Source organism: Cynara cardunculus, unplaced genomic scaffold, assembly GCF_001531365.2.
Source record: "Cynara cardunculus var. scolymus isolate 2C unplaced genomic scaffold, CcrdV1 Un_Scaffold_1621, whole genome shotgun sequence".
Taxonomy (NCBI): Eukaryota; Viridiplantae; Streptophyta; class Magnoliopsida; order Asterales; family Asteraceae; genus Cynara; species Cynara cardunculus.
This window is the reverse complement of record NW_020200817.1, coordinates 105754-112506: the sequence shown is the minus strand read 5'-3', so window position 1 is coordinate 112506 and position 6753 is coordinate 105754. Positions and strand designations below refer to the sequence as shown.

Here is a 6753-nt window from a genome sequence, read left to right as displayed (position 1 = left end):
GCTATTGTGTTGACAGTCCCACCCAGAAAAGGGTGCACATTACCTATGTTTTTCATAGTCTACTCATGTGTGCGAATGGGCCACCGCTGAAGTAGTACTGATACGAACCGTGGTACCTAAGTGAGTGAACGGGCCACTTATGGTAGTTCATAGACTAATGGGGCACATTGGTCAAGTAAGGCTCTGTAGCGTCTCAAGTTTTTAAGTATCGATGGAAAAATTTACATTTATATTGTGCAAGTTATGTATAAGTTTGCAAGTTGTGATTTACGCATTGTAAATATTTTGTGCATATGAAAAACCCGTGAACTCACCAACTCTTTGTAGTTGACGTCATTTTATGTTTCATGCTTTTCAAGAAATTAAGTAAGATTGGAAGTTTTTGGAAGCGTTTTAGGATAACAACTGTTCACAAGCCTTGTAACTTCTTCTGCAAATGAGGTTGTTTTTCATCGTGAATAGTAGAATGATAAATTTGTAAATTTTTATGAATTATGTGTTTAATGGTGTTATCTATCGATTGGAGCTATGAAATACTTACCCGTTACGCCTCGTGTTTCCGCTTTAGCGGGGTGTGACATATTTGGTATAAGAGCCTCGGTTATAGAGAACACCATTTTTTCTTAAAAACCACAAACTATAACCAAATGTTTTCAAAACAATGTTACTAAGTATAACCAGAGGATGAATGTTGTGTTATTATACTTAAATTAAACAGAGCCTGATCACCTATATTTAACTTAAGTATTATGATAAAAGATTCCAATCGGTTGTGTTGGAAGTATGCTCAAATTTAGAGAATTTATCTAAAACATGAAAAACATGATTGTGTGTGTTTGCATGAATATTGAATATCCATCGCCTAGACTAACCAGAAGCTCTGATTGTGAAGTGAAGCAAGTTATATAAAGCAATAAGACAACCCGAGGGTCAACTCTGTATCTGGATACTTGGTAGTTAGACATAGATAAGGTGTTTAGTCTTTATAACCTCTGTATTCAAAAGTTCTCACTATGCATTAGGTAAGATTTTCCTGGACATAGGAAGTGAGCTTTGCATTCTAGTTTTGATTAAAGGACCACTATTCTATATAAGTGAAGGGCATCCTGAAGCTTTGGTTGGCTTGACCTTGAGATCCAGAAGCTCTGGTTAGAGGAACTAGAGGCTCTGGTCCACGAAAGGAAGATATTTACTGTCTGCTTGAGGAACAAGAGATCGATGGAAGGTGATCCATCGGTTTGCTAAGTATAAGGAACCAGAGATCGATGGAAGGCGATCCATCGGTTTGCTGAGCATGAGGAACCAGAGATCGATGGAAGGCGATCCATCGGTTTGCTAAGTATGAGAAGATCGATGGAAAGTGATCCATCGGTTTGATAAGTATGAGAAGATCGATGGAAAATGATCCATCAGTTTGCTAAGTATGAGGAACCAGAGATCGATGGAAAGCGATCCATCGATTTGCTAAGTGGATGTTGAACCAGAGGCCGATGAGGTAATAGTCAAATGTTGTTCCAAGTATGGGAACTTCAACTAGAAGCTCTGGTAATACAACCAGAGGCTCTGGTCATCCAAAAGCTTTAATTTGTTTTCTATCCTTTGCCTCTACATAGTAACTCTTGTCTTAACCTTAAGCGTTTCATTGATGATGTGTCTAGTAATTAAGTTTGCCAATATTACAGACCATTATGTCATCATCTATTCCTAGTGAATATTCAGCAGACGAATCTGGTTACGTGGGTGGTCAATCTAGAAGGAATCTATCAATCAATGAAAATGTGGACCCATATGATCTCGAGGACACAGCGACTAGCGAGACACCTGCTTTACCACCTCCATCAGTGTTACTACCATCGGAACCACTGCCCGATGTACCACCTCAAACATTTCATGGTTCGAGGATTAGGGTAACGGCTAGGAAAAGAGTGCCACTACCTCGACGGGTGACTTTCGAGAACTCTAATAGAGCAAGAGGAGAGGCATCCCAACCACAGCATTCGCGACTGGTGACTGGAGTACCTGCATCCTACACCCAGGGCATGACTATGGATGAACGAGAGTGGGTGCGGGGTATTGCATCAGAAACACAGACACACCAGACCCGGCTGGGATATCACCACTACATCTTGAATAACCTGTCCGATGTATTGGAGATGCATCACCAGCATATGATGAGAAACTCGGATGTTGTCATCACTGCAAGACGCGAGATTAGGAGGCTATATAGATGTTTAGTGGCGAGTGTGTTGATGGTACTAGTACTAGGAATGCTAATATGTTGGATGCTACTTTAGAAGCGATGGCTAGTATTAGAATCACTACTCTTTTGTTGGAATTTAAGATCTGTTTTGAGGGATTGTAATCATTTGAAAGCCCTTAGCGTCTTTTAAAATCATCTGAATGTACTGAACCTTTGGTGAATATAAAATTTTATGTTTGATCATGTGATTGCTTCAATGATACCATATCCTATGCATCATTCTGTTGATTAGAAATTATTGTCAATAAAATTGCTATAAAAATGATGAGATTCTCTTTTATCATGCCTTAGAAAATGCCGCCAAGAAGAGAAAACCCTGAAGTTGCACGACTCATGTCAGAGTAACTCTTGGCTGCACTTCCCAATATAGTTAGTCAGGTGGCTGTAGGTCTGAATGCTAACCAACCTACCAGTTTTGAGCCTAGGACATCTAGGAAATGCACCTATAAATCATTCAGATCCTGCAACCCGAAGGAATTTCATGGAACTGAGGGAGCCGTAGGATTACTAACTTGAATTGAAAGTATGGAGTCTGTCCTCCATATCAGCAAATGCCTAGAAGCAAACAAAGTAGAATATGATGCATGCTTACTGCAAGTCAGAGCATTAACATGGTGGAACACATTAGTTCAGACTAGGGGTCGGGAAGCAGCCAATCAACTCACATGGGAGGAGTTCAAGAAACTACTTAAGGACGAATATTGTCCAAGAAGTGAACTCCAAAAGTTGGAAATGGAGTTATGGAATCATGAGATGAAAGGGGAAAACATAGCTGCATATTGTTAGGACTGAGAAATCAGTATTAATTGTATTCGTCTTGAAAGTTTATAAATAGTCTATAATTGTAAAAGTCAGCGTGTTTGACTTTTCTTATAGAAGTTTGACTTTGACTTTGCTTTGTTAGTTTGACCATATAAATAGTGGTTAATCTTTGTAATTAGGTGGAGAAGAGGAGTTCATTTGTAATAATCATACGTAATAGAAAGGTTTGACTGAAATATAGAGTTTGACTTTCTCTCTCTAAGTGTTCTTGATGTTCATACAAGATTTATTCTAAATCCGACATTGTTGAAGATATTATGAAGATTGTTCAGTGCATTAGGACTCCGCAATTGGTATCAGAGCAGGATGCAAGAAATCAGAGATTAAAGAAATCAGATAAGTGATTTTTTTTGGGATTTTTTTTGTGTTCTTCGTGTTCTTGATATTTTTTTTTTTGATTTTGATCCGATTTTTCATAAAAATCTTGTGTTTTCATGTTATAAAAATGATCATAATGCTCGAAATTGATTTGTGAATCTTTGTTATTCACACACTTTTGTAATTTGATCAATTTAAATCAAGATTTAATCGGTTTTTAGGTTTTTAAAATTTTTTTGTGTTATTGAATTTTTTTTTTAAATCAGTATTTCTTGATCCAATTTTTTTTATTTTTTTTTTGTTTTTGTGTTTTTGATTGTTTTGATCTGATTTTTTTTTGTTTGGTTAAATTTTGTTAAACCGTCCACTTATAAAGCCCAAAGGTTAAGGCCCAATTCTTCATCCGGTTTAGAGTTCTTGTTCTTAAATCGTTCAAGTAAACAGCATAGCTTCTTGTTCTTAAATCGAAGTTGGTAGAAGCTTCAATCGGATTCTAATCTTCATCTTGTTCTCATCTTTTGACCAGATTGACTCTTCTATTCAAACAATTTCAAGTCTAAGGCTAAACCGTACAACTTCATTGGATTTCTCAAGCGGTGTTCGTCTAAACCGCACACCATTTGAGCGGTATTCATCTAAACCGCGTGTAGCTTGAACGGAGAAGAGGTAAACTGCAGAAGCCTTGACCGGTTTGTTATCCGGTTTGTTTCAAAGCATCAATCAGTTTTCGAGACTAAGTCTGAATCGCTCAAAGCATCAACGGATTCTTGAGCGGATTTATTGAAGTCTGGACCGGATTCGTATACCGCTCAATCAATATCATCGGATTAGTAAATCGTTCAAATCAAAAGGTAAGGTTCTAATTTTTTTAAGTCTTAGTTGATTACCTCTTGAACGGATTAACCTTTGAGCGGATTAGCTCAAGCAGTGAGCGGATTAGCTCAAGCAGTGAGCGGATTAGCTCAAGCAGTGAGCGGATTAGTGGACTTAAAAATTTGTGAATCAAGGTGTCCGGACTTCTATACCGCTCAATTCCTCTTACCCAGATTCTTGATTGTTCGTTGTTTCTTGATTCAATTTGGTATTTTGTTCAATAACTTGTCAAGAATCGATTGAGATTGGTGAGGTTTATTTGAGCATTTCTAATCGACTGAGTGTGCTGTCAGGTTTACACTTAAAGGGATGTCCGGTTTATACTCTTGTCTCTGTCCGATTTAAACTGTTAACAGGTTTAAGACTCATTGTTATGTTCGGTTTAAGATTTTAAATTGTTAACAGGTTTATTCATGCAGTTCGGTTTCAGCTTTTAGATTGAATGTTTTACATGAGTGTTCTCAGGTCTATTATTACTGCTCTTAATTGCTCTTAACAAGCGTCACAGGTCTGTTAAAATCTGTTTGAGTGATTTGCTCTTAAGAAGTTTGTTTGAGTGATTTAGCTACTTGACTGGTTTCAAATACTATTATTTGATATCTGTCTAGTGTGCTGTTTGCAGTGTGAAGTTTTATAATAAAAAGTGATACTGTGCTGCGCTGTGTTGGTGTAGAGAAGAAAGAAATAGCAGGTCTGTTTTTGACAGAAGAAGACTAATAGCACAACAAAGGTAAAACAGCAGGTAAAACAACAGATAAAACAACAGGTTTGCATTTTGAACTTGAAATCACAGCAGACTTATTATGGAATCATAGAGACATAAAGACAGATGTGCTTGACTGTTTTGGTTTTGTTATTTTAGCAACAGCAGGATCTGGTTTAGTATGTGCATGTGACAAGTTCTGTTTTGCTTTTGGGATTGTAAATAGCAGCTACACAGTGTGCAGCAGCAGCAACTTCAAAGCAAACAGTCAACTGCAGGTTCTTTGCATTTTTAAATCAATTGTTCATTGAGCTGATTCAGTTGGATGTTTGTAGTCTAAGTCTACTGTTTGATGCACATGTGATGGTTTGTGGATTTGAGGACTGTAAAGATTTAAGCAGCAGGATTGATAGTTAAAATTGGCTACATTGCAGCTCACAGTTCTACAACAGCAGCTCATATTTCTTTGAAACAGAAAGTTTAGTGCAGCAACAGTTTTGACAACAGGTTTCAAAAAAGCAGCAAACATTCTGTTTAAAAGCTGTGAATTACGCATTTGTTTGAATCGAGTTTAAACATTCTGTTTGGTATTTCTGTGTTTGTTATTTGAGCAGCAAGATTTGAAACAGCAGGTTTGTTGGTGTAGAGACTGCTTAAAGTCTGTCTAGTTTGCTATTTCAGATCTGTTTATATAGTTACAGAACAGGTAATAGCAGGTTTAAAACAGAATTGAAGCTGCTGCATTTCTATAAAACAGGTAACAGCAGGTCTTGAAAGCAGGTTGTGCTTACCGTTTTTAATCAATATTTGTATTTCTTGTTTGCTGTTTTGAGCTGTTTAGTGTACTTTGAGTATTTCAGGACTAAAACAGCAGCAGCTGTATAGTGATCTGTTTGCAGGCTGAACTCAACATGTCTGAGATAAGAACACAACAAGAATTGAGATCAGATTAGCAATACAGCTCAGCAGTTGACAGCAGACTGTTTAAGAAACTTTGAAACAGTAACTACAAAGTGCACAGTCTGCAGAAGATCCAATTTAGAGATGTGATAAGTGGATGCATACAAGAAGCATTCAAGTGGATTTTTGGATAGAACTTCGAGAGCAGATAGTATATTTTTTTTGTTCCACATCTGTATTGTAAAGAGTTGATATTGTTTGATTTGGATTTAGAATCAGATTTTTGGACTTGGATTATTCTTTTTGGACTGTTTTTGGTTTCTTAGTTTGATTGTGTTTAGATTTTCTTTTGGATCATTGTATATCTGTTTTTAGTGTTTATGTTTTTTTTCTATTCTTTTTGAGCTTAAATGTTTATATTTCTTATATCTGATTTCACTGTATAGATCCTTAACTGATCAATTTGTTTCTAATGGCATATATCATAAAGGAGTTGAGAGCTAAGATTGCTGAGCTGGAAAAGAACATCGAGAGTTATAAGGAGAAAGAGCTCATGAATAATGAAGTTGTTCATCAAACTTGCATTAAACAGATTAATAAGATGAAAATCCATATTCAAAATTTCCAGCAAGAATTCAAATCAGAAAAAGAGCGTTCAAATAATCTTGACGATCAACTAAAAACGCTAAGAGAAAGAAGTATCCAAGTTTATCTTGAAAATGCTGGTCATTTGAGTTTGGTTAAATCTTTGCAATCTGHRTCCAAAATTTCTGAAGAAAAATTCAATGCTTTAAACTCCGAGTTATCTGAATTAAAAGAAAAAATATAAATCATTAGTTTTAGTTAATGACGAACATATTGCCAAAATAAGTAAGCT

The 6753-nt window shown here is 36.4% G+C and overlaps 2 long non-coding RNA genes across 3 annotated transcripts; both read left to right on the top strand.

Annotated features, from left to right (window-relative positions):
- The first annotated feature begins 3902 nt into the window (after positions 1-3902).
- On the top strand, positions 3903-4778 carry LOC112502590. Its single transcript, XR_003067729.1, has 3 exons — positions 3903-4251; positions 4567-4629; positions 4739-4778. It is a non-coding gene; the product is annotated as an uncharacterized LOC112502590 (long non-coding RNA).
- A 24-nt stretch (positions 4779-4802) lies between these two features.
- LOC112502589 lies at positions 4803-6139 on the top strand. Of its 2 annotated transcripts, none has more exons than XR_003067727.1 (3): positions 4803-5254; positions 5411-5483; positions 5591-6139. It is a non-coding gene; the product is annotated as an uncharacterized LOC112502589 (long non-coding RNA). The 2 variants fall into 2 exon arrangements; XR_003067728.1 differs by having other exon boundaries at positions 5411-5733; positions 5837-6139.
- Positions 6140-6753: the final 614 nt, after the last annotated feature.